General features: G+C 34.9%; 2 pseudogenes; both read left to right on the forward strand.

Annotated features, from left to right (window-relative positions):
• The first annotated feature begins 945 nt into the window (after nt 1-945).
• Nucleotides 946-14,187, forward strand: LOC149743770 (T-box transcription factor T-like; annotated as a pseudogene).
• Nucleotides 14,188-16,039: 1,852 nt separating this feature from the next.
• Nucleotides 16,040-27,155, forward strand: LOC149743771 (casein kinase II subunit beta-like; annotated as a pseudogene).
• The last annotated feature ends 621 nt before the right edge of the window (nt 27,156-27,776 follow it).

Here is a 27,776-nt window from a genome sequence, read left to right on the forward strand (position 1 = left end):
GATTACCAGGGGCTGAAGGTTGGGGGATTGGAGAGATGTTATTTAAGGATACAAACTTAAAACTAGTAGATAAATAAATCCTGAAGTTCTAATGTAGAGCATAGTAATTATAGTCACCAATACTGTATTATGAACTTCAAATTTACCAAGAGACTAGATCTTCATTCTTCTCATCACAAAGAAAGAAGTGATAATTATATGACACATTAAAAGTATTAGGTAACACTATGGTGGTAATCATATTGCAATATATAAATGCATCAAATCAACACATTGTACACCTTAAAATTACACAGTGTTATATGTCAATAGTATCTCAATTTAAAAAAGAAAAAAAAGTAATTGGTTGAATAATTTAGTTATCAGAATTGATGTATGTGTAACTTTACCACCTCAACGTGAAGCCCTGATTTCTGTCTAGTCTAAGCTTCAGAATTCAGTTTTACAATTGTAAATTAGAAATGAGGATTCTGAAAAGTCCTACACATAAATCCATGTAGATACATATAGCATGTGCACACACACACACACATCATACTTTGTATATTTATTTTGAATAGAAAATGGAATAAGCAGGTGAGTAGTTTCAAAGTTGAAGATTTATTCATTTTTGGAAATTTTAAGGTAATTTTAGTCAGTTTGATATAAATATCAATATACTATATGTTGGCTGCCATTGGTCTAAAAATCTACCAGATCTTCCAGCTCCATGCTACTAATAATATCTAGTACTGTTGTGAGCTGAATTGTGTCCCCCCAAAAGATATATTGAAGTCCTGAACCCAGGCACCTGTGAATGTGACCTTATTTGGAAACGGGGTCTCTGCGATTTAACCAACTTAAGGTAAGGTCATATTGGACTGAGGTGGGCCCTAAGTCCAATGACTAGTGTCCTTATAAGGAGAAAGAGACACAGAGAGGTAGACATGCAGGGTAAAGGGCCATATGATGGTGGAGACAGAGGTTGGAGGGATGAAACTTCGAGTCAAGGCATGCCAAGTATTTGCCAATGATCATCAGAAGTTAGGGAGATGCAATGAAGGATTCTTCCCAAGAGTCTCCAGAGGGAGCCTGGCACTGCTGACACATCAATTCCAGACTTCTAGCCACCAGAACTGTGAGAAAATAAATTTCTGTTGCTTTAAGTCATATACTTGTAGTATTTTGCTATAGCAGCGCTAGGATATTAATACACATACTATATACAGTAGTAGATAGTAGATTGGCCAGTGATATTCCAACTGGGTAAACATTTCTTTGACATGTTCTTACACAGATGGGCATTCACCATACCTTAATGACTTGCAATTTATAATTTTGTTTATGTGACAGACCCATGATATTAACTTTGGAACAACAACAACAAACAAAAAGTACTGGGTGAAAGAACAGTATTGTTTCTCCTGAGAGACAATTAGAAACTGGTTTCAGACAGGCTGGAAGTAGAGAATGCAAATTTTCTGTTAAAAATCAGTGGAATAAAAGCATTTTATTTCAATCTCATCTTTTCGACCCCTGTCAAATGCCTAAAAGAACAAAAGAATAGTAGAAAATTCAAGATTTAATATAATAGAAAAAAAACCCTTCAATATACAAATAGAATTATACTAGCTAAAAAATGTGAAATATTAACCTAAACAAGAGTGCATGATATTTATTTTCACAAACTTCCTCAGTCTCCAAGATATTTGTACATTTCCAAAAAAAAAATTAAGTATCTTATTCTGCATAATCTCTACAAAATGACAGTTAAGACATCAAGAGTTATAGGAAGGCTCTGGGTACTGTGGAATATATCCTGTTGGGACCCAGATATTTGCGACAGAAAAGCAGATACCTGGCAAATAAAAAACAAATAAATAATAAAAATAAATAAAACCATCTGTACACTTTCTTTCCTAGCCTGAAAGTTACTTCACTGAGAGCTGAATAGAGGAGAGAAGGAAAAGCATTGCCATAGACTAAATGTTAGTGCCCCCATTCATATGTTAAAACTTAATTTACAGTGGGATGTCATTTGAAGGTGGGGCCTTTGGTTGGTGATCAGGTCATAAGGGCAGATCCCTCATGAATGAATGACACCAAACCTGCTGGCACCTGATCTTGAATTTCCCAGCCTCCAGAAGTGTGAGAAATAAGTTTCTGTTGTTTATAAGTCACCCAGTCTACGGTAATTTGTTATAGCAGCCTGAATGGGCTAAGACAGGAATAGAGGAGGCAATCCATGATTTTATAAGTTGAGGGGTGCTCTGGATACTCTAGCTTTCAACATGATGGGCTCTCAATATTACACTTTCCTTTCTGCACTTTCTTCTGTACTTTTGAGGGATAAACATGCAAGCCACATATTTCAGACAACCTAGCTTTCTGGTTTCTGCCAATTGGAGGCACTAGATGGAATTTAGAAGGAAGAAAGAAGAAACAGAATATTACTTTGCTATTTCAGTTTCTTTCAGCACCTAGGGGCTGTGACAGTAGCAGGACCATAATGACAAAAGAAGGCATCTTGCTCATGGTCTTCTTGGCATGGAACCTCCATTCTAGGAGAAGAGCATGCAGGGGTGGAGGCAAAGAAAGGCAGACCAGCTCTACAATATACAAAAATTTATTGAATTAAATGCTCGCGAAATGGGTGAATTTTATAATATTTAACCTATATTTTATAAAGCCGTTTTTTTAAAGGTGATTTTAGGCAGCAGTGAATGTCAGCAACTTTGAGAGTAATTTAGCAGCAATGGTAGAGTTTTTGCTTAATAGCAAAATACATTTCTAACAGTAGCAGACACAGACAGAGAGCTTACCCCTCATACTGTCAGCAGCTCTGGGGCGAAAATGGTCACATGAGCTGTAGCCTAAGGCAGTGACAGTTTCTTGATCTATGAAGAACAACCCTCCTCTTCCCTTAACGCCTTTAGCCATTCCATCACTCTAGTCACCCGTGATCAGCTATAAATTTCCCCATCCTTAAATACTGAATGGTTTTCACATCTGCCAAATGTACGCTGAATACCAAAGAAGATTTTTCTGTCACCCAAGCAATTTGTTGAGGAAAAGTTTGGAGTCAACACCTCTGAATCCACGCCCCAGATAGTCCCAGTTACCATAGTTGTCAACATCTCTGGCAAGCAGCAAAAATAATTCAAAGATGGATCATACTTAGAAAGGAAATGATATGTGCTCTATGCACAAAACATTTTTCTTTAAATCAGTAAACGGTCATTTCTGATAAAAAGATGGTTACAGTAAAACAAAGGAATGAAAGAAATGCTTCTCATTATTCTCACAGAATGTATAGATAATACCATCTTTATAAGTAATAAGTGAAATTTGAACAATGAGAAAAAAGTATTCCAAAGAGACTTTATAGGATGCCCAAAGAATATAGAATTGAGTTGCAAAATGTCACAATATGACAAAAAATGAAAAGCCAGTGTAGAGAATAATGCCCGTTATAGGTGGAAAAAGTTAGATGTTTATAAGTAGTTATGAGGGTGACTCCGAGAGAAAGAAAGAGCGGGAGGGAGGGAGGTGGAGCAGGGAGAGAGAAAGGGGAATGTAAACATGATCACAGAAGGAACGCTAGACTTTAAAAAGGTATATCTAACATGCATTATTGATATTTTTAAGAAGAACTAAGCAAATGAAAATATAGAAAGAGTCTAAAGTATAATTTTTTCAACATTTTTCTGAAATAAAAACAAGTTGAATGTGTAGACTGAAGGGGCTCATAGATTTCCAAGAAATAATGAAACCTAACATTCATACCTACCATTCCAAATCAAAGCATATTCTGGTAAGGATGTTAAAATTCAGGTACAAAGAAAGAATCCTAGGAGTAGGAGGGGAAAAAATCACGCCCCCTACTAGTGTGAAATATCAAGATGGATTCGACATCTTCACAGTAATATTCATGCAAGGAGACAGTTTGATCAGTATCTAAAATATACTAAGAGGAAGAATATGTGATGCAAGAATTTTATAATCAGCCAGGTAATCCTTTGATTTTAAAGAAAACTTTTGAGTAAAAAGGAAAAGGGTGCACGAAGTTATGCCATTTATGAATAACAAGGTCTGAAACTCCTAGGGGACAAGGTTAGGCAGTGATAAAGAAAGAAAAGGGAGAAAATGGAGCTGAAATCAACTGATTAGGTGATGAGAACTAAAGGATATTTTTTAAATTGACAGAGTAGACACCCATGCCAACCCACCCCCACTCCTGCCCAAATATGTTAAGATTAATTTTTATTTAATGAAAGTGACAGAAGCGTGAGATGGTCACATGATCAGAGCAAAGGTAGCGGGAATATTCAGCCAGCCTCCTTTGGGTTGCAGAGTCTGTTAATTTTGACTCTGTTCCCATGTGAGGACTCTTGTCAATACGCAAAGCTCATTTTTTCTAAGCTCAAAGCTTTTTCAGAATCAAGTCACCTAACACCATTCAGAAAGAACTTTAAGCAGCATCTATGTCCTTCCTGTGAAATATTTATGAGCAACTTGGATTCTGACTTTCCTGTCAAACCCACCAAAGCCTAGTCTACATTCTCTTTTAAGGACATGATGGATGTTGGAAGTGGAAATCCTGTTTATCCCCAGCCCACACCGATCTTTCTATTTTTTTCTATTTCTATAGATGATAGATAGAGAATAGAGATACAGTTAATTTCTCACCGAGCTTATTAAAAAATCTATGTTCTTACAAGATGTTACTTATATTATTTCATTTGATTTCCCCAATACTGTTAATAGTTGGCATCATAATTCCCATTTTACAGCATAGAGATTTCAATTCCATTAGGTTAAATCAATTTGTTCTAAATTACACAGAAATTCAGTTTTGTGTCTGGTATTAGAAGAATCTCTTTGTACTTCCCCACCACCCCTTACTGTAGTTGTAAAATTCACCTATTGGCAATCACATATGATAAATGATCATATGATTCCAGACAATAAATTACAAGTGTTAAACTTAAAAATAATGGCTTGTTAGTTCCCTATCCCCACATCTTTAATGACAGAAATCACAGATCTTGTTCATGAGGATCACAGTTTTTGAAGTAAAATACTGGATTTTTATTTCTATTGCTATGACGGTATTATTATAGTAATACCAAAACAAGAAAAACACAATACACAAAAAGAAAACTACACACCAATTTCCATCATAAAATAAATGTAGAAATCCTTAGCAAAATATTAATAATAGAATTAGCAATATATAAAAATAATTATACACCATTACCAATTGATATTCATTCTCAGCATGTAAAGCCTGTTCAATATTCAAGAATTATCAATGTAATTTACCCAATCCTAAAGAAAAAAAAATTGCATGGTCATATAATTCAATGCAGAAAAAGGGTTTGACAAATTTCACAACCACTCATGTTGTAAAAACAACAAACGAACAAAAAGCTCTCAGAAAAATAGGAATAGAGAATAACTTCTTCCACTTGATAAACAGCACCTATGGAAATCAAAAACAAAAAGAAAACCAAAACCAAAAATCCCAAAGTTAACTTATACTTAATGATGAAAGACTGAATTATTTCCCTCCTCAAGATCAGGAACAAGGCAAGGATATTCACTCTCACCGCACTCATTTCACATAGTATGAGGTGTTCTAGCAAGTTCAGTAAGGCAAGAAAAACAATTAAAAGACAGATATGTAGGTAAGAAAGAAATAAAATTGTCTCTATTCGCAGATGATATGATTATATACAAACTGAAGTCTAGGAATACACATATACTCAAAAAATACCCTTTTAGAATTAATAAGTTAAGCAAGGATACAGGATATAAAACAAACATAAAATATTAATTGTAAACCTATTTGCTAGGAATTAACTATGGGCAGTGAGATTTTTATAATCACTCAAAAATGAAATATAGAAATATATCCAAATAATCAAATATTTACAAGACTTGTCATCAAAAACTATAAAATGCTCATGAAAAAAATCAAAGAGGTTCTAAATAAATGGAAGACATTCAGTGTTTATAGATTGGAAGCTTCAGCTTGGTAACTGTTAGTTTTGCAAGGGCCATCATAACAAAATATCAAAGGCTGGGTAGCATAAATAAAATAAATATATTTTCTCACAATCCTGGAGGCTTATTAAAGTCCATGATCAAGATGTCAGCAGGGTTTTATTTTGCCTAAGGCTTCTCTTCTTTTCTCCTAAATGGCCATCTCTTCTCTGTACCTTCAGAGTCTTCCTCTATGTGTGTCTGTCCTAATTGCAAATCAGGTTGGATTAGAGCCCATCTTAATTACCTCATTTTAATTTAAATACCTCTTTAAAGACCATATCCCAAATATAGTCACATTATCATATTGTTAAGTCTGGGGGGTTAAGACTTCTACACATAAATTTTGGGGAGAGTCAATTTAGCTCATAACAGTAAGGATTTCAATTATGCCAAAATTGATATATAACTTTAAAACTATTCTCATCAAAACATCAGCAAGAATTTTTGTATAGACCAGATTATTTAAAAATATATATGGAAAAGAACAAAGGAACTAGAAGAACAAAAAGAATTTGGAAAATGAAGAATATAGTAGAAGAAGCCAGTCTACCCAATTTTAAGCCTTATTTTTTATCTTTATCTTTTTTAAATTACTGCTTTATTTATTTATTTTGGAGTATCGTCACTTTACAATATTTTGTTAGTTTCTACTGTACAGCAAAGTGAATCAGCTATACGTATACATATATCCTCTCTTTTTTGGATTTCCTTCCCATTTAGGTCACCACAGAGCACTGAGTAGAGTTCCCTGTGCTATACAGTAGGTTCTCATTAGTTATCCATTTTATATGTAGTATCAATAGTGTATATATGTCAATCCCAATCTCCCAATTCATCCTTATACTATATTTAGTAATCAAGACTGTGTGGTGTGAGTGGAGGAATAGACACATAGGCCAATAGAAGAGAACAGAAAATTCAGAAATAAACTCACAAATATGCCCAAATGAGTTTTGACAAAAGTGAAAGGAACAATTCAATGGAGAAAAGATAGCCTTTTAAACCAATGGTACTAGAGTAATCTGATAGGTTAAAAAAAACTGGGCCTTGACTTGTCACACATCTTACATAAAAATTAGTATTCTGGTTGTGATATTGTACTATAATCTAAGATGTCGCCATTGAGAGAAACTGGGAAATGAGTACATGAGACCCCTCTGCATTATTTCTTATTACTGCTAATGAATCTACAATTACTTCAAAATGAAACTTTTTTAAAAATTTAAATAAAACATTTAAATCCTAAATAAGATCAATAGTCTGAATGTTGATTCATAGTAAAGCCTTTGTCAGTTTGGTGCTTGTGCCATCAACAGCAAGGCAGACTGCTATGATCAGGTGAAAAAAAGAGATTACTGTGTGTAGCCTCTCATCCTATAATACCCCACTTGAGTTCAGACCTAAATAGAAGAGAGTCCTATTTACCAATCAGCTGGGGGAACACATACTGTCTATATATATGTAAATATTTCATTTTTAGGAGATTAAAGAAATTCCTAAGCTATAAAATCAAAACTATAGTGCTTAGGACTCAGAATGTTATTTGCTAACTTCAGAGTTTATGAAGATCTTTCATTATGAGCTTAAGGGAAGAAAAGAAACTAATATGTAAATTAAGCAAAAGAAAGTTATGATAAAAGAAAAACAAAGAGAAAACCCAACAGAGAAGGTAATAAAATTCCAGTGGAGATCATTACAGGTACTTTTTAGAAATAAAGGTAGTAGAACATAATGATAAGCATGATTTAGAACTGAAAAATGTTGAGAATAAAAGCAGTACATGCAATTTTTAAATGGCCAATATAACCTCCAAAAATGACAGAAACTGAGGATGGAAATTATTTTCCAAATATAATTTTAAATGATTTTTTACCAACTGAGGAAATCCTTTCAGCCTAACATTCTCCCTCAAGGGGCATTTGGATTTGAACTCCTAAAGATGGGAAGATAATTGGTATTTTATTGCTCAATTGCAACCATAATGATGAAAATATTGTTTATTTACTTTCAATTTTGAGTCAATCTTCAGGCCACGGAAAGAAGATGCTATGTTTAAGGATGGAATGAAAATCCAAGAGCTATGATAAAAATGTAACTTACACAAAGCAGATTGTGAAGAATATTGGGTAGAGAAACAAGGGCATTAAAATTGTCATATAAAGTATGAAAACTGAATTAAAGGACTATAGAAAAATGATTGAGTTTAATTACATTGTTTATACTAAAGATAATTGACAGAAAAACCAAAACAATAACATAATTGACTAAAACAGTTGGAGAAGAGGACCTGAGTGAGTTAAATATTTATATTTGATATTGGGGGAATAATAAATGTTATCTGATATTAATAAATTCAGAAAATATATATTGTTTGAGAAGGGAAATAACCAAAATATAAACAATTGTGAAGAACTTGTCTGGAGAGTAGACTTAGAAGTGAAGAAGTGATCTGACTCTGTTGATATTTAATATAAAACATTCTTTAACATGTGATTTTTTTTAATGAGCATATATTACTTGATAAAACCAAATACTTTAAAACTACAACCTACTTACTTATAAGTGATAGTGATTTATGATACGAAGGTGCTTATTGTTGAATTGATATGAAAAAATTTAGAATAGACGCAATTACCAAACTAGAATCATGCATGTAAACATTTTTTCTAGCATTTTTTATGTGTTAAAATGTGTTATTTTTCTTTGCTTTATACTGTTGAATTTGAAATATCACCCACCCAAGGCTCTTCGTTTCTCCCTAGTTACTTGGCTAGCGGCTGCTTCTATTTGCAAGGACATATCATGTGAATTACAAGGAAGTAAAATAATTGGCCTTCAACTAGACTAAATTTTCACCAAGTGGATTATTGTGCTCTGATAATGCCCACAGTCTAAATGACAACACTCAAAACTCAAATGTGTTCTTAATTATAATTTCCAAGTTAGGAAAATTGTGTTTTGTATAAAATATTATTTCATTAAATTAGCCACAATAAAAAATAAGAATCACCTTTCATTGGGAATATACAAGAGTAAGTTTCAAATAATTTTATCATGGAAAGTATTATAATAATCATTTCTAATATTTACAGTTAAGAATCTTAAAATCCTTCTGGCTTTACTTTCAAGAAAAGTCATCAGCAACATTTAAAAATGTATGCTTATGAAATAAATCATCCAATTACTCTATTTCTATGTTTAAATTCCCCAGTTCTTCTGGCAATAGAATATAAGTCACTGAAGCTTTGTTTCCAGTGGAAAGTGGCTGGTACCTCCAATCCTACCCCAGAAACCCACATTTATATAATCTGCAATAATTATCCAGGTATTTTTAGATCACTTCCATGGCTTTAATATTTACTTGTCATGTTACTTATTTTCACAGCTAGGCATCACATCACCCGTCTTTACAAATCAATTTATTACAAATTAAAGGATATAATCCTTCTTCTCTGACTAGTTTTCTACAATTTCTTTTTCCCAGCAACAAATATAATTAAAAATAATAATTGATCATTTGTTTTAACTTGTCAGTAGAACTTACCATTTCCTGGTAAGGACATCTTTGTTAAAATTGGATGATTTTTAAATGTGTCAAAATGATCAAGATAATAAAGGTCTTGAAATATTTGCCTTTTTGAATTTAGAAATGTAAGCTATGACAGAATACAATTTCTTTCTGTAAAACACATACAAAAATGAATAGCACGTTTCAAATAGTTAACTGTTATTTCACAAGGATCATAAAAATTAAATAATTAGATGAGGAACTCTGTTCCATTATTCAACAGGACAATTAGTTCTATCAACATTTACAAGTTTTAAATATAGATTTATAATGCAAATATATTTATAATGTATTTTTATTTTTTATAGTGTATTTTTTAAATCTTCAATTAAAATCAGTAATCAAAAGAATTTAACATTAATGATAATAAAGCATTTATTATAATGTTTCTTTTATTCTTCAGTTATACTATTTCAATACTTTAAATACATGTTCAATTTTATTACCATATTTATGAATTAAAAATCTTAGTTTTGCTTAATGTCCTCCACTAGCAAGAAAACAAAAATTGAATGATACATTTCCATTTACTTATAACTTGAATTCTTTATAAATAATTTTATTTATCAAATATAAATAACTATGATTATAAATATAAGGTTTCAAAAAATGAGAAAAGCGAAGGTACAGTTCATGAATTTGTGCTAATGACAGTTAATTATGCTTAAAATTTATTGTCAATTTGAACAAAAAACTATCACAAAAACAAAGTAGGACATTATATAATGATAAAAGGTCAAATCACCAGGAAGATATAACAATTACAAATATATATTCATGCAACATCAGAGCACCTAAATATATAAAACAAACACTGACAGAATTGACTAGAAAAATAGACAGAAGTGCAATAATAGTAGACGATTTCAACGTCTCACTTTTAAGAATGGAGAGACAGTTACCTTATAGGGAACAATTTTTATGAGTTTTTCTTCTCTCCTTCCCTTATTTATTTTTGCAAATATAAAAAAAAAAGCACAAACTGTGAAATAATAAAGAAAAGAAACAGAGATGAAAGAGGGAGAAAGGGGTGGAAGGAAGGATGGAAAGAAGGAAGGAAGGAAGGGAGGGTATCTTACACAAAAGGTGACATACTACATACACAGTTTTCTGCAACTTCCTTTTATCACTTAACAATTTATACTCCAAAATATACAATATATAATCCATTTAATCCATTTTGTAGAGATCTTCCCAACTGCTTTGCGCAAGTACATAGTAATCCACTGTGTAGATATATTGCAGTTTATATAACTGTTGGATTTTGGTGTTAGAATTTTGGATTTTGAGGGTGATTTGAATTTTGTTACTAGTACCAATAATGTTACATTGAAGAACATTTGATACATGTCATTTCAAACTAATGTCAGTGTACTTTTGGATCTTTGGAACAGATTCCTGGAAGAGGGATTGATAGATCAAAGGCCAAATACAGCTATGATTTTGTTAGATATTGATAAAATCTTCTCCATGGATGTTGTCCCATTTTACATTTTGAAAAACAAAATATTAGACTGCTTTTTCCTCCTTAGCCTCACCAACAGAGTGTTATCAAACTTTTCATATATTTCAAATCTTACAGGTGACTAATGGTTTTGGTTTTAATTAGCATTTTTCTCATTATAAAGATTATAATATGAAATATATTTTCTAACAAACATTGTTCCATTGAAAATATGAAACCTACATTTCGATCTGAGTAGCCCAGGGAAGTATCCTGGGTTAATGACATAAGTGGCTATTTAGTTGTAATTAATTAGGTTAATCTGAAACCATCCATTTTACTCAGGACTGCAGTTTAAAGAGATAGGAGAAAGAAAGGCAGAACAGAAGAAAGGGAAGGAAGGATGGAAGGAAGGAAGGAAGGCAGGAAGGAAGGAAGGAAGGAAGGAAGGGAGAGAGGGAGGAAAGGAGGGAGGGAGGGAGGGAGGGAGGGGTGAATTAAGCTAGGTCTGAATTAAGACAAAAAAAATATGAATAAATGGGAAAGAACTGCTTAAATCAATGTAATTACCCTTGTTTGCTTGAAATCTGTGTTATAGTTTGAAGTCTGTGCCATACCTACCTTGTTAAAAAAACACTAAATTTACCTATTTTGCTCATATTCATGTTTCTCATAAACTCTGACCAGAAATTACAAATTTTAAAGTTTTACCGCATTTCAGCAGTAAACTACGTGCATAACCTCAGAAATGGATTGATGTCTCTTGTTAATACATATTTTGTTCATCATATGCTGGGTAGGAGCTACATATTAGTATATATGCTCAAATTTTTATTGCATTTAACACACCAGAAGGGACATTATACAACTAATAAGAAGTGAAGTCCATATTAAGTTATTTGATCAAATATGTTTCATGAAAACTGCCTAAGAACATCAAAACAATTAGTCAAACCCAAAATTCAATCTGAGTTAGCATTCATATTCAAAGATTTGAATTCAAAAGTAAGTTCAGAGACCAAATATTATATTTTGATTTGTTCTGGAGTGGCCATCTGCCCATATGAAAAAGCTACTGCAACCGTCTGGCAGGCAGTTTAAAGAACCAAAATAACTACTCTGTGCAGGTCAGGTTCACAGGCATCTGGGTGTTGACTTGGAAAGCACAAAAAGTAATAATCACAGCACGTGGTACTTTACCGAGTAGCCAGCCAAAAGTGTCTGTCTAAATAGTCAAAAAATTTAGCTGTCATAAGAATCCTTTGAGGAAACTTTATAAATACCTATCAAATTTCAAATATCAGTGGCCAACATTTTTAAAAACACCATAAAGATCTAATAAAATGTTATAGAAAAGTTATAATAATCCTGAGGTACCCATAATTTATATCCTGGCACATTTAAAAATGTTCCTTTTGTTTAAAAATGGGCTTCAAAGATATCAATAGTTTTATTTGTATATTTTATAAATATTTGTGTGCTAGTCAATAGTCTGATTTTTAATTGTTTAAAGCAAATCCAATGCCACAAAGAGCTACTTTAGTCATGACTTGCAGGAGTTCAAGGGGAATATCCTCTTTCTTCACCCCTCTGCCCCTCCCCTACCTTCAAGTCTTCTCCTCACAGGTCTCTGCCTGGGAACTGTGGACCTTTGCTGCTCCTTTTCTTGGAAGAGTGGCTGTTGAAAGGAGTTAAATATGGCTCTTGGGTAAGTAAGTCTGGGTTGGAGGGCCATGAGGAAGGGTCAGCAAGAGGACAATCTCCCTCGGCGTCCGGAACTTGTAGAATAGCCTGCAATAGAGTGGACCACCAGCTGAGCTCCTTGAAGTGAGAGCTACAGGCTGGCAGGGAGAAGGGTGACCCCAGTGTCAACCAAGAAAAGTTAGATATGGCTGCACTTCAGAGAGCTCACCGACCAGGTGATGGTCACCAATAACAGCAGGAGGATGCTCCCAGTGCTGAAATTGAGTATGGCTGGCCTGGACCCGAACACCATGTGTTGTTTTATCTTGGATTTTGTGATGGAGAGCAACCACTTCTGGAAGTGTGTGAACAGAGAGTGGGTGCCTGGGGGGTCAGTCCAATTCATATGTGCATATGAAACTTCTTACATAAATAAAAGCTCTAAATTCATATAGTATGAGTTGAGGGTCTACAGGGGATGACTACCAGCCACGGCATTCTCAAGACTCAATGCATATCTGTCAAGGCTTACCAGAAAGAGATTACAGCTCTTAAAACTAAATACAACTCATTTGCAAGGGCTTGCTGTGATGCAAAAAGAAGCAGGGATCACAAAGATAAGATGGAAGAACCCAGAGACAAACAGCAACCTGGGTATTACTAATGGAAGTAGCTTATCCCCGGACTCAGTTCCTCCTATCTGCTGTCAACCCCCATCCTCAGTTTGGAGGTCCTGTCTCACTTTTCTCCACCCGTGGCTGTGAAAAATGCTCTATGCTGAGGAACCACAGTTCACACATCCCTGTCCCTGTCCTCAAAGCTGTGCCTAGGACTCCTCCCCACTTGGACAAGCTCATACTTAGCCCATACACTCATTGGAAAAATTCTCCAACCTATTCTGACAATTCATTTGCAAGTTGTCCATGATCTGATCCCATGAACTTAGCCCAGCCTCAGCATGTGTGTACATACTATCATGTTACTCCTGAGCACAACAGGACTGCATCAGTACCCCAACCTGTGGTCAGCTAGCAGAGCACCTTCACACCAGGGTCTCAGACAGCATAGCTACCTAATGGGCTGGGAGTCCAGTCCTTCCCAGTGAACACTATCTTACCCAAATAATCTCAGGTCCCTTCTCCTCAGGATTCTCACTCTATAAGAACCATGTCCTGGCCACAGATATTCCTGACAGCCAATATCACACCTTGGCCTCATAACCTCATGGATATCCCTGTCACCACCTTCCATGTAAACCAAAGCCTTTCCTTAAAATATACACTATTTTTTTTTTATGTCTACCACTTTTACTCAGGATTTGATCTAGGTACAAAATGACAGTCTCATAGGTCAAGAAAGAAAAAAAAATCTTATTAACTTCACTTTAAAATATGAAAAGCAATATATGTTCTGTTGTTCATCAAAAAAATAACCCCACCCATCATTTGCAACACAAGTGTAGTCTTATGTTGTGTTTGTATGCTACAGATGAATTTAAGTATGGAAACAAAACTCAGTTGGACTATTAAATCACCATTACTTGATCATAATAAAATTTTGTTTGCTAAGATCCAGAAACTTATTTGTTTGTGTCTCTTACAGAATATAGAAGATTTGACACACTAGAATTAATAAACTCAACTCGTCTTATTTAGTGAAATAAAAAGCATACTTTCAATTGCATTTCTTGTTTCTTCAGAGTAGTTTTCAGGTCCCTTTTGTGACAGCTATCATACTTATAGTTAAGCTGTTAGGGACAAAATAATAAATTCATAGTTGAGGACAACAGACTTTAACTGAAATGGAAATTTCACTGTTCTGCCCAATAGAATGCGTTTATTTTGAGCATATGTAATTGCCTCTTGTATTGTTAAACATACAATGGCAATATTTTTCTTCTGAAAAAAATAGCCAAAGACAATGAGCAAAACATTTTCTGCAAAATAAAGGCAATATGCAAAAAAAAAAAAAAAAAAGAAACAACAACAGCAAAAAACTAAATACAGTTCTAAAAAGATCTAGTGAGAGGAGTCAGTACTAGAAATTAGTGACAAACATAATCCACTAAAATTTTCAAAATTTACATAGCTCAAATTCTCGTCTTTTGCTAACTTACTGTGCATCTAGAAATATTTATTTTGGAAAATATTGAGCAAACTTCTTTTGCCCAGAATGAAAAACAAAAGAACACATGCTTTCCTTTTCAAAGGAGAGTGATTTTTTTTTTTTGGCAGTACGCAGGCCTCTCACTGTTGCAGCTTCTCCCGTTGTGGAGCACAGGCTCTGGACACGCAGGTTCATCGGCCATGGCTTACGGGCCTAGCCACTCCGCGGCATGTGGGATCTTCCCGGACCGTGGCACGAACATGTGTCCCCTGCATCGGCAGGCGGACTCTCAACCACTGTGCCACCAGGGAAGCCCTAAAGGAAAGTGATCTTAAGAGCTTATAATTACTTAGTAAAGGTTTTCTGAAGATCAAATGCTTTTTAAATGCCCTTTTTTTGGTAATCTCTAAATTAATTGGAAGCATGTAAAATTGTTCTAAATTAATGATAAAAAAATCAACTTCATATTTTTTAACTGGCTCTTTAAGTTTTATATTAACAAATTGTAGCTCATGATATACCTTAAAATATTCTGATAAAGTATCCAGATTAAGTTCATCCAAAGAAGAGATAATGCATTTCTACATTTGTTTGTGATAATTGGAGCAAAGACTGTATTAAACTAAATAATGATACTTTGACAGTGTAAAGATGCAAATGTACATGAAAGTAATATTTTTCCAATGGTGAGAAGATGTATTTTGTACTAGACCTGACTTAAGTCTTTTGCACAGGATATTTCTTTGTCTGGAAATGGCTTTCCCCACATAATCGCCTGGCTTACTCCTTCAATTTCATTCCTCACAGAGGCCACGCCTGACCACTCCACATCAACTGCCCCAATGTACTATGAAAACTCTTGGCCTGTTAGATTTTTTTCATAACATGAATTTTTATCTACTATGTTTATTCTTTTATTTTCCAAATATTTTATTGATTGCCTCCCTTGCCCCTGCCAGAATTCAAGTTCCTCAAGTGCAAGAACTCAAGTTTTCCTTGCTAGTTGATCAGTCCCCAAGACCTAGAATCATTTTTGGAAAATAGGAGCCCAGTACATATGTGTCAAAAAAACACTCAATGACCTAGGAGGAATTTCAGGAAAACTTTTGTTGTCATAATCACATAAAAATACATAATGTCTATAAAACAGCAATAACTAATTAGATGGGAAGAACAGGCTGGAATGAAAAAGGAATAATGAGGCAAAAATGGGTTTAGGTGAGATTAAAAAATACTGCTAAGAAAGTAAAAAACAAAATCTAAAAATTACAGCCACACTAGAGGCCCTAAGACAACAAGAAACATTAATATGATTATAAATGTCACAGCAATAATTCTTTTTTTGGTTAAATTCCTGAATCAAAAGCAAAGTATAAAGTCTGAGTTTTAAAGATGCGATAACTACATGTATTCAGAGAGAAACAAATTACCCAAATGTTTGATAAAAATGTTAAAAAAAATAATTATACACAAAAACTATTTAAAAAGTGATGAAGAATGAGAGAAATGTCAATTGATATTTACAAATATACCAGTCTAAATTAGGGATATGATTAGTCTGAAACCATTGAGTGTTAGAAAAAAATGATAAGAAGGTAAAAAAGAAGTTAATAAGAAATCAATGATAGTATGAAAAAGGAAAAAATTTCAACATAACAAGAAGATAATAGAAAAAGGAAATTGAGGTCATTTAACTACTAAACTGTAGACTGTTCTTTCTATGTAACTATGTTCTCACTCTATCCACTTTCTGCCTCCTATTTTTCCAACATACTTTGGACATTTTAAAATAAATTGCAACACACTTGAAAACAGATAAATTATAAGGGTTTACATCACATTTTCTTGCCACAATGTTATAAAACTAGTAATTATAACAAAATGTGATAAAATATTTTGAAGTTAAAACACACATTTCTGAAAGTTTGTGTAAATAGGAAAATAAAAGCTGAGTTTTTAGATTTCTTATAAATATCAAAGTAAATTATGTACCTCAAAACTCAAGCACAGGGGAGGAGTCAAGATGGCGGTGTGGGAACACGCAGAGTTAGCTTCTCCCCACAACTAGGGTGTCTGCCAGCCACTGGTAGGGGACTCTGACCCCCAAGGAGACAGGAGGAACCTCAGAGTGAACGAGTAGGATGTAGGCAGACCGATGGGGGAGAAGTGGAGCCCAGACAGGATTGGCGTCCCTCGGGCCGGGGAGCCTGCTGAGTTCCCAAGCCAATTCCCCCTCCCCTCAAAGCCCCATCCAGGCCACATGGGTCCTGAGGACATAGGAGGGAGGCTGGGGAGATCAGGAGTGGCAGATAGGAGGGGCCATCCAGGAGGATCAGGAGAGGAGCAGAGGGTGATTACCCTACTCACTTGGGCACAGGGAGCCTGCTGAGACCACAGGCTGGTCCCCTGACCTCCAAGGCCCCCTTTTCCCCCTACCGTATTGGTCCTGGGGACATAGGAGAGAGGCCTGGGAGATCAGAGAGGCAGGCAGGAGGGACCCTCCCAGACCCCAGACCAGAGGAGCAGGAGAGGAGAGGAGGGCATTTGCTCTGCCCCTGCTGGGCTCCCAGGTGAGGTCCCCTACCCTCTGAGACCAGGGGCGGGTGGCACGCCTGGGTTCCTACTGTTCCTTGAGTATAAGCCCCACCCCCCACAGCCCTCAGGACGTTTTCCAGCCTTGTGGGTCCTGAGCATTGGCCCCATACGCCACCCAAACCTCACCCTTACTTAGGCATTGCTCTCCACAGCCAAGGCCTTCTCTCCCCCACCTTTTTTTTTTTTCCTTTTCCCTCCTCCTCTTTTTTGCTACAGGGTACTGATGTACATTCCAGTTGTTGATTCATATATATTTTTATTTTTACATTTTCTCTAATAAATCTGTTAGTTTCCTAGTCTAATTTTATTTTTACTTTGTTACTGTTCTTTGTTTTTTTCTTTTTTTTGCTGCCCAACATGGCTTGTGGGATCTTGATTCGTGACCTCAGGGTCGGGCGGAAGCTCTTGCAATGGGAGCTCTGAGTCTGAACCACTGGACTAACAGAGAACCTCAGACTCCAGGGAATATTCTTCAGAGTGAGGTCTCCCAGAGGTCCTCATCTCAGCACAAAGACCATCTCTACTCAATAGCCTACAAACTCTAGTGTTGGAAGCCTCAGGCCAAACAACCAGTAAAACAGGAACACAACCTACTCATTAAAAAAAAAAAAAATGAGATGGCAAAAAAATATGTCACAGTTGAAGGAGCAAGGTAAAAACCTACAAGACCAAGTAAATGAAAAGGAAATAGGCAATCTACCTGAAAAAGAATTCAGAGTAATGATAGCAAAGATGATTCAGAATCTCAGAAATAGAATGGAAGCACGGATTGAGAAAATACAAGAAGTGTTTAACAAAGACCTAGAAGAACTAAAGAACAAACAAACAGAGATGAACAACACAATAACTGAAATGAAAAACACACTAGAAGGAATCAGTAAAAGAATAGCGGAAGCAGAAGAATGAATAAGTGAGCTGGAAGGCAAAATGGTGGAAATAACTGCTGAGGAGAAAAATAAAGAAAAAAAGAATGAAAAGAATTGAAGACAATCTCAGAGACCACTGGGACAATACTAAATGCACCAACATTCAAATTATAGGCGTCCCAGAAGAAGAAGAGAAAAACAAATGGTCTGAGAAAATATTTGAAGAGATTATAGTGGAAAACTTCCTTAACATGGGAAAGGAAAGAGTCACCCAAATCCAGGAAGCACAGAGAGTCCCAATACAGGATAAAACCTAGGAAAAATACACCAGTACACATATTCATCAAATTAACAAAAATTAAATGCAAAGAAAAATATTAAAACAGCAAGAGAAAAACAAAAAAATAATATACAAAGGAATCCCCGTAAGGTTATCAGCTGATTTTTCAGTGGAAACCCTGCAAGCCAGAAGGGAGTGGCAGGATATACTTAAAGTGATGAAAGAAAAAAACCTACAACCAAGATTACTGTACCCAGCAAGGATTTAATTCAGGTTTGATGGAGAAGTCAAAAGCTTTTCAGACAAACCAAAGCTAAGGGAATTCAGCACCATGAAAACAGTTTACAACAAATGCTAAAGAAACTTCCCTAAGCAGGAAACACAAAGAGAAGAAAAAGACCCACAAAAACAAACCGAAAACAATTAAGAAAATGGTAATAGGAACATACATATCAATAATAACCTTGAAAGTAAATAAACTAAATGCTGCAACCAAAGGACACGGACTGGCTGAATGGATACAAAAAAAGACCCATATATATGCTGCCTACAAGAGACCCAATTCAGTCCTAGGGACACATACAGACTGAAAGTGAAGGGATGGAAATAGATATTCCATGCAAATGGAAATCAAAAGAAAGCTGGAGTAGCAATACTTGTATCAGATAAAATAGACTTTAAAATAAAGACTGTTCCAAGAGATAAGGAGGGACATTCCATAATAATCAAAGGATCAGTCCAAAAAGAAGATATAACAATTATAAACGTTTATGCACCCAACATAGGAGCACTTCAATACATAAGGCAAATGCTATCAACCATGAAAGGAAAAATCAACAGTAACAAAATAATAGTAGGGGACTTTAACACCTCACTTACACCAATGGACAGATTATCCAGACAGAAAATTAATAAGGAAACACAAACTTTAAATGACATAATAGACCACATAGATCTAATTGATATTTATAGAACATTCCACCCAAAAGTGATGGAATACACTTTATTCTCAAGTGCTCATGGAACATTCTCCAGGATAGATCACATCTTGGGTCACAAATCAAGCCTCGGTAAATTTAAGAAAATTGAAACCTATTAAGCATTTTTTCTGACCACAACACTATGAGATTGGAAATCAATTACAGGAAAAAACCTGTAAAAACCACAAAAAAACATGGAAGTTAAACAGTGCGCTCCTAAATAACCAAGAGATCACTGAAGAAATCAAAGAAGAAATAAAAAAATACATAGAAACAAATGACAATGAAAACACAATGACCCAAAACCTATGCATCACAGCAAAAGCAGTTCTAAGAGGGAAGTTTACAGCAATTCAATCTCACCTCAAGAAACAAGAAAAATCTCACATAAACAATCTAATGTTACTTTTAAGACAACTAAAGAAAGAAGAGCAAAGAAAACCCAAAGTCAGAGGAAGGAAAGAAATCATAAAGATCAGAGCAGAAATAAATGAAATAGAAATGAAGAAAACAATAGCAAAGATCAATAAAACTAAAAGCTGGTTCTTTGAGAAGATAAACAAAATTGATAAACCCTTAGACAGAATCATCAAGAAAAAGAGGGAGGGGACACAAATCAATAAAATTAGAAATGAAAAAGGAGAAATCACAACTGACACTGCAGAAATACAAAGGATTATAAGAGACTACTACAAACAACCATATGCCAATAAAATGGACAACCGTGAAGAAATGGACAAATTCTTTGAAAGGTACAATTTTCCAAGACTGAACCAGGAAGAATTAGAAAATATGAATAGACCTATGACAAGTAATGAAATTGAAACCATAATTAAAAATCTTCCAACAAAAAAATGTCCAGGACAAGATGGCTTCTCAGGTGAATTCTATCAAACATTTAGAGAAGAGCACATTTAGAGAAGAGCAAACACCAATCCTTCTCAAACTCTTCCAAAAAATTGCTGAGGGAGAAACACTCCCAAATTCATTATACGAAGCCACCAGCACCCTGATACCAAAACCAGAAAAAGGTATCACAAAAAATGAAAACTACAGGCCAATATCACTGATGAGCAGAGATGTAAAAATCCTGAACAAAACACTAGCAAACAGAATCCAACAGCACATTAAAAGGATCACACACCATGATCAAGTGGGATTTATCCCAGGGATGCAAGGATTCTTCAATATATGCAGATCAATCAATGTGATACACCACATTAACAATTTAAGGAATAAAAACAATATGATCATCTCAGTAGATGCAGAAAAAGCTTCTGACAAAATTCAACACCAATTTATTATAAAAACCCTCCAGAAAGTGGGCATAGAGGGAACCTACCTCAACATAATAAAGTCCATATATGACAAACCCACAGCAAGCATCATACTCAATGGTGAAAAGCTGAAAGCATTTCCACTAGGATCATGAACAAGAGAAGGATGTCCACTCTTGCCACTCTTATTCATCATAGTTTTGGAAGTCCTAGCCATGGCAATCAGAGAAAAAAAAGAAATACAAACTGGAAAAATAAGGATTAAAACCGTCACTCTTTGCTGATAACATGATGCTATACATAGAAAATCCTAAAGATACCACCAGAAAACTACTAGAACTAATCAATGAGTTTGATAAAGTTGCAGGATACAAAATTAATGCACAGAAATCTCTGGCATTCCTACACACCACCAACAAAAAATCAGAAAGAGAAATTAAGGAAACACTCCCATTTACCACTGCAGCAAAAAGAATAAAATACCTAGGAATAAACCTGCCTAAGGAGGCAAAAGACTTGTACTCAGAAAACTGTAAAACACTGATGAAAGAAACCAAAGATGACAAAAAACAGTTGGAGAAATATACCATGTTCTTGGATTGGAAGAATCAATATTGTGAAAATGACGATATAGCCTAAACCATCTACAGATTCAGTGTAATCCCTATCAAACTACCAATGGCATTCTTCACAGAACTGGAACAAAAAATCTTACATTTCATATGGAAACACAAAAGACCCCAAATAGCCAAAGCAAGCTTGAGAAAAAAAAAATGGAGTTGGAGGAATTAGGCTCCCTGACTTCAAACTATACCACAAAGCTACAGTAATCAAGACAGTAAGGTACTGGCACAAAAACAAATATAGATCAATGGTACAGGACAGAATGACCAGAGATAAATCCATGCACATATGGACACCTGTTTTATGACAAAGGAGGCAAGAACATACAATGGAGAAAAGACAGCCTCTTCAATAAGTGGTGCTGGGAAAACTGGAGAACTACATGTAAAAGAATGAAATTAGAACACTACCTAACACCATACACAAAAATAAACTCCAAATGGATTAATGACTTAAATGTAAGACCAGACACTATAAAACTTTTGGAGGAAAACATAGGAAAAACACTCTGACATAAACCACAGGAAGAACTTTTTTGACCCACCTCCTAGAGTAACAGAAATAAAACCAAAAATAAACAAATGGGACTTAATTAAACTTAAAAGCTTTTGCACAGCAAAGGAAACCATAAACAAGACAAAAAGACAACCCTCCGAATGGGAGAAAATATTTGCAAATAAAACAACAAAGGATTAATCTCCAAAATATACAAATAGCTCATGCAGCTCAATATCAAACAAGCAAGCAATCCAGTTAAAAAGTGGGCAGAAGACCTAAATAGACATTTCACCAAGGAAGACATACAGTTGGCCAAAAGGCACATGAAAAGATGCTCAACATCACTAATTATTAGAGAAATGCAAATCAAAACTACAATGAGGTATCACCTCACGCCAGTCAGAATGGCCATTATCAAAAAATCTAGAAACAATGAATGCTGGAAAGGGTGTGGTGAAAAGGGAGCCCTCCTGCACTGTTGGTGGGAATGTAAATTGATCCAACAACTATGGAAAACAGTATGGAGAGTCCTTAAAGAACTAAAAAAAGAACTACCATATGACCTAGCAATCCCACTATTGGGCATATACTCTGAGAGAACCATAATTCAAAAAGAGACATGCACCCCAATGTTCATTGCAGCACTATTTACAATAGCCAGGACATGGAACCAACCTAAGTGTCCATCAACAGAGGAATGGATAAAGAAGATGTGGCACATATATACAATGGAATATTGCTCAGCCATAGAAAGGAACTAAATTGAGTTATTTGTAGTGAGGTGGGTGGACCCTAGAGTCTGTCATACAGAGTGAAGTATGTCACCATATGTTAATGCATATATATGGAATCTAAAAAAAAATAGTACTGATGAACCTAGTTGCAGGGCAGGAATAAAGAGGTAGACATAGAAAATGGACTTGATGACGTGGGGTGGGAGGGGGAAGCTGGGGCAAAGTGAGAGTAGCATTGATGTATATACACTCCCGAATGTAAAACAGTTGGCTGGTGGGAAGAAGCAGCATAGCACAGGGAGATCAGCTCGGTGCTTTGAGGTGACCTAGAAGGGTGGGATAGGGAGGATGGGAGGGAGGCTTAAGAGGGAGGGGACATGGGGACATGTGTATGCATACGGCTGATTTGCTTTGTTGTGCAACAGAAACATGGTATTGTGAAGCAATTATACTCCAATAAAGATGTACTAAAAAAAATTGGTATCAATAGAAAAAAAAAAACCTCAAGCATAAGGACAGTTCGAAAAACTGCAGTATTTACAAAAGCTGAAGATACACAGTTCCAAAGATAATCAGCTCCACTCCTATATATATACCTAAACCCAACAGGAATGCATTCATAAGTTCACTGAAAGGCATGCACTAGAATATTCATTATAGCATTATTTGTAAGCCCAAACTGGGTGCTACCCACATAAATATCCACTCATAGGAGAAGCCGTGAAAATTGTGGAATACTCACACAATGGGAATTGATCGTCTATAATGTGCATAATGCATAATTTATCAATACTAAGTACAAAAAAAGACAGGACGAATCTCTGGTTTTAGAAGTCATGAGAGCAGTTAACTGGAACAGTTTTTACTGAGATGAGAATGTGCTAGGTTATTGGTATTCTGTTTTTGATCTGAGTCTGACTAAGCAGGTATCTTCTGACATGTGAAATCAATCCATTGAGCTGAACTCTTTTGATGTGGTTACTAGTCTTTACCGATACTATGTTCAATAAACACTTAAAAGTACATAGAAATTAAAAATATCATTCCCATATTTTTATTAATTCATTAAAATAAGTAGAAACACATTTTAATCATGGCATGCTTTGCAAAACAAAAGAAAAAAAAGACCCCTAACTTTCAAAGACTTTTATGATCACTCAAGAAAGCAAAATTACAGAGACAAAGAAGCATCAGGAAATCAGTAAGGAAAAATAAATGACAAATTAAAAAAAAATGATTTAAACATCAGGAAGTGTTATTTATACTGGTTCTGTGGGCTCCATGACTATGAATTCTTCTGTGAAGTGGATGAAGACTCCATCCAGGACAAATTTAATCTCAGTCAACTCAATGAGCAGGTGCCTCACTGTAGACAAGCTCTAGACATGATCTTGGACCTGGAGCCTGATGAAGAGCTCGAAGACAACCCCAACCAGAGAACCCTGATTAAGCAGTCAGCCAAGATGCTGTATGGGTTCACCCAGACCACCTATATCCTCACAAACCATGGCACCACCCAGATGTTGGAAAAGTACCAGCAGGGAGAGTTCGGCTACTGCCCCATGTGCACTGTGAGAACAAGCCAATGCTTTCCAATAGCCTTTCTGACACCCCAGGTGAGGCCCTGGTGAAGCTCTACTGCCCCAAGTGCATGGACAATTCCACACCTAAGACACCATCGAGACAGCACCACACAGAAGGCCCCTACTTGGGTACCAGTTTCCCTCACATTGCTCTTCATGGTGCATGCTGAATGCCGGCCCAAGCAGCCCACTAACCAGTTTATGTCCAAAGTGTACAGTTGCAAGATCCATCCACTGTCCTACCAGGTGCAGTTCCAAGCTGCCAGCAACTTTGAGTCTGTCAAGACCGTTCACTTATTCCCAACCCCACCTGTCACTCTGTCTTTGACAGTTCCAGTCCTCCCCTGCCACCTTTAAGGAAATCTCTATGGTTTATATTTTAAATTAGAAGAGTCATTATTGTGGTGTGAATATGAAATAAAGTAGAAAAAAGGCAAAAATAAGCATTTACTCAAAATTTATATAAAATCTTGCCAGATCTCTTCAGGAAAAATATCTTAGAGCTTGATGACTCCTAATATAAATGTTGTAAAATCATAAGGTATTTTAAAAATAATTCTATGGTAATTTATTTAATTACTAAATAAAATTGATTATTTATATTAAGATACATTAGCATCATTGATGAATATATGAGAAGAATACTGAATAGTACCATAATAATGAAGAAATTTTTTAAAAGATCTACAAAAACTACCATGTTGAAAGGTACAAGAATCACAGGTCTTTAGAAAGGAAATTTTCATATACCTAAAATCAACGAATTCTCATATTATTTAAATAGTTCTGGGCTATAAGTTGAAATGGACTTTACTGTGTCAAACCACAGACTGACTTGCATTATTTTAAAAAAAGCAAATCTCAAATATCACTAGTAAATAGCAATTAAATCTTAAGAGAGAATATATTTTTATACTTGATAAAATCAATTCAATGTTTAATAAAATTCAAAGAAAGCATAAGTACCAACAGACGTATCTAAACATGACAAGAATGTGTATCTCAATCCAGCTATATTTCAAAATGTTCTGGAAATTAATTTAATAGATTTATGATTATAAATGTGAAAAGAAGCTAAAATTTAGGTATATGATCTAGCAACTACTATAATGTACTACAAAACCTTTTATTTTTCCCTTGGAATAGAGAGTCAAGTCAAAAATAATGAATAATCCAATGAAATCAGAGTGTATACAAAATTTATGAACATCAGTGGGGAGAGATTGGATGACACATTAAATTGAGAATTGGCTAATTATGTCAAGTTGGGTTGATATAAAACATCTCTTAGTTGGAGAACTGAAATTCCAATCCCATCTCAGTGGAAAAAATCAAGATGCCTATTTGGAGAGTGTTCTTAGCCATCAAAATCTAGCTAGGCTAATTCAATGACTAATGATAACACCATACTTCTATGTGAGTGACAACAAATATAGACATTGTAATATTCATATTCTTCTCAGTATATTATTTGTTAAGCACTGCATGTTGTTCTAGTTTTTTTTTTCATATTATAAGTGTTAGTTTTTGTTAACTTGATCTTTCTACACCTATCTATCCTTGAGGTGCTTGGATTTATCCTGTAGATACTGTGTTGGAATCATGTTAGCCACCTCAGGGTCAGATATTATGAAACATTTTTGTAATCCACAATGGAGACTTTGTAACAAGCTACAGCAGTGGGGAGTAGCAATTTATTTAAGTATAAGGTATAAATGGGGCAGCAAAATAATAACATTAAAATTCAAACAAGACCCTTTCAAATAAGCATATTTGTTGAAAATATTTAATCTAAGAGGCAAGTAGACAGATGAGTAAGGACAAGGAGCAGAAAACTATGGTGTCTTGGAAAACCATATCCATGTGAAAACTGAATACTGTCAGCACCAAGTTCTTTCATGTAGTCTTGAATTCAACTGTAATTGAAGCACAGATCATAAATCAGAAAGGTTTTTCAATCTGACACCCTTAGAGGAAAAAAGTGACAAATGGAATTTTCAGATTGCAAAGCATTAGTTTATCATTGCACTTTGTTGTGAAGATATAGAGCAAAGTTGGAGAATATTTATATACCACATCCTAATGACACATGGAATAAGAAAGTTGAGCTCATCATTCTGAAACTTAATATCTCTTTTGTTTACTAAAAAAAGCAAAAAGCAAAACTGTGATAATTGATATTTTTCACTTATATCTAGGGATAGTTATATTAAGCATGGTGTTTGTACTAAGAAGCTGCTGTTGCTCAAATGGATATTGCAACATATTTTTCTTGTCCACTCAAATTTATAATCTATGTTAGACAGAATATTTAGTTTACCAACTTAATCTAATTATCCATACGTATACCCCAGTTACCATGTTTTAATTAATGTGAACATTATATAAATTATATAAATCATCTTGAATTATGAAAAGCTTTTAAAACTATCTTTCTAGCATATTGTTAAGATAAAATTAAAATTTTATTTACAGTCAATTCACTGAAAAACATTTTATCTGAAGCTTTTGGGTGGAAAGAAAAAGCGTTTACCGTTACCTGTACCCTCAGAAGGACTGACTGAGTCTCTTAGTATCAAATAACATATACATAAAGTATGAGATAACTTGTTTCTTAATCATATGCATTCGGAAGTATATACTGCCTTGCTAAATAAGGGTTTGAAAACTCTTATTCTGATGCTTTCTAGTTTCATAATCTTGAGAAAAGATACCTAATCTGTATTAAACTCAATTTATTAATTTGTGACGTTGACAAACATTGAGTGACTCCTCATAGATTAATAACATAAGCCACATAAAGTATACTACTATATATAGAAAATGATCAAAGTGTATTGACTACTATTGATATTAATTTAATGTAAGTAAGTGTATTTGGTAATTCCACCCAAACAATCTCTCTATAGTGCTCCTGGCTTCTGGGATATTATGGAGCTATTTTCACTAAAGATGGGAGATGATTCCACTTCAAATACAGCATATTTCTTTCAAACATATCTTCGATCCTGTTTCTATTTAGCATCCTTTGAAGTACAAATAAATTTCCAAAGGGAGCCAACCCTCTTTTGCTGAATGTTGTAAACAGATTTTTTTTCTTATTTATTTATTTTTTGTAAACAGATTTTAATCTCAGTACCTGACAGGACAACACAGCTCTTCTCTTCAGCACACCATGTATTTGTCACTCTACTCAGTGTATCCAGTTTTCTGTGCACTGTAGATCAGTAGCTGTATCTCCATCTCCAGGCATATTTATTTCTGCACTTTTTGTATCACCAAATAATCCTAAGTATGCATTGATTGTTTCCTGAATTTTATATTTCAAAGGCACTAGTTATTGATTGGGCAGCTCCAGAAACCTAGATTTGTGCCCTTGTCTCCAGTCCCCATTCAGGGACAGCTAGAGCAGTGGCCCATATGCCATTCTTCTCAAAAGCCTAATTGCTTCAGGTGACTATCCCTACTATTTTCTGAAACGTCTGAGACTGAATTCAGAGAGTTGAAT

Source organism: Delphinapterus leucas, unplaced genomic scaffold (assembly GCF_059928025.1).
Source record: "Delphinapterus leucas isolate spDelLeu-1000000601 "Yukka" unplaced genomic scaffold, BTC_Dleu_Yukka2 spDelLeu_asBTCV2_sq81, whole genome shotgun sequence".
Classification (NCBI taxonomy): Eukaryota; Metazoa; Chordata; class Mammalia; order Artiodactyla; family Monodontidae; genus Delphinapterus; species Delphinapterus leucas.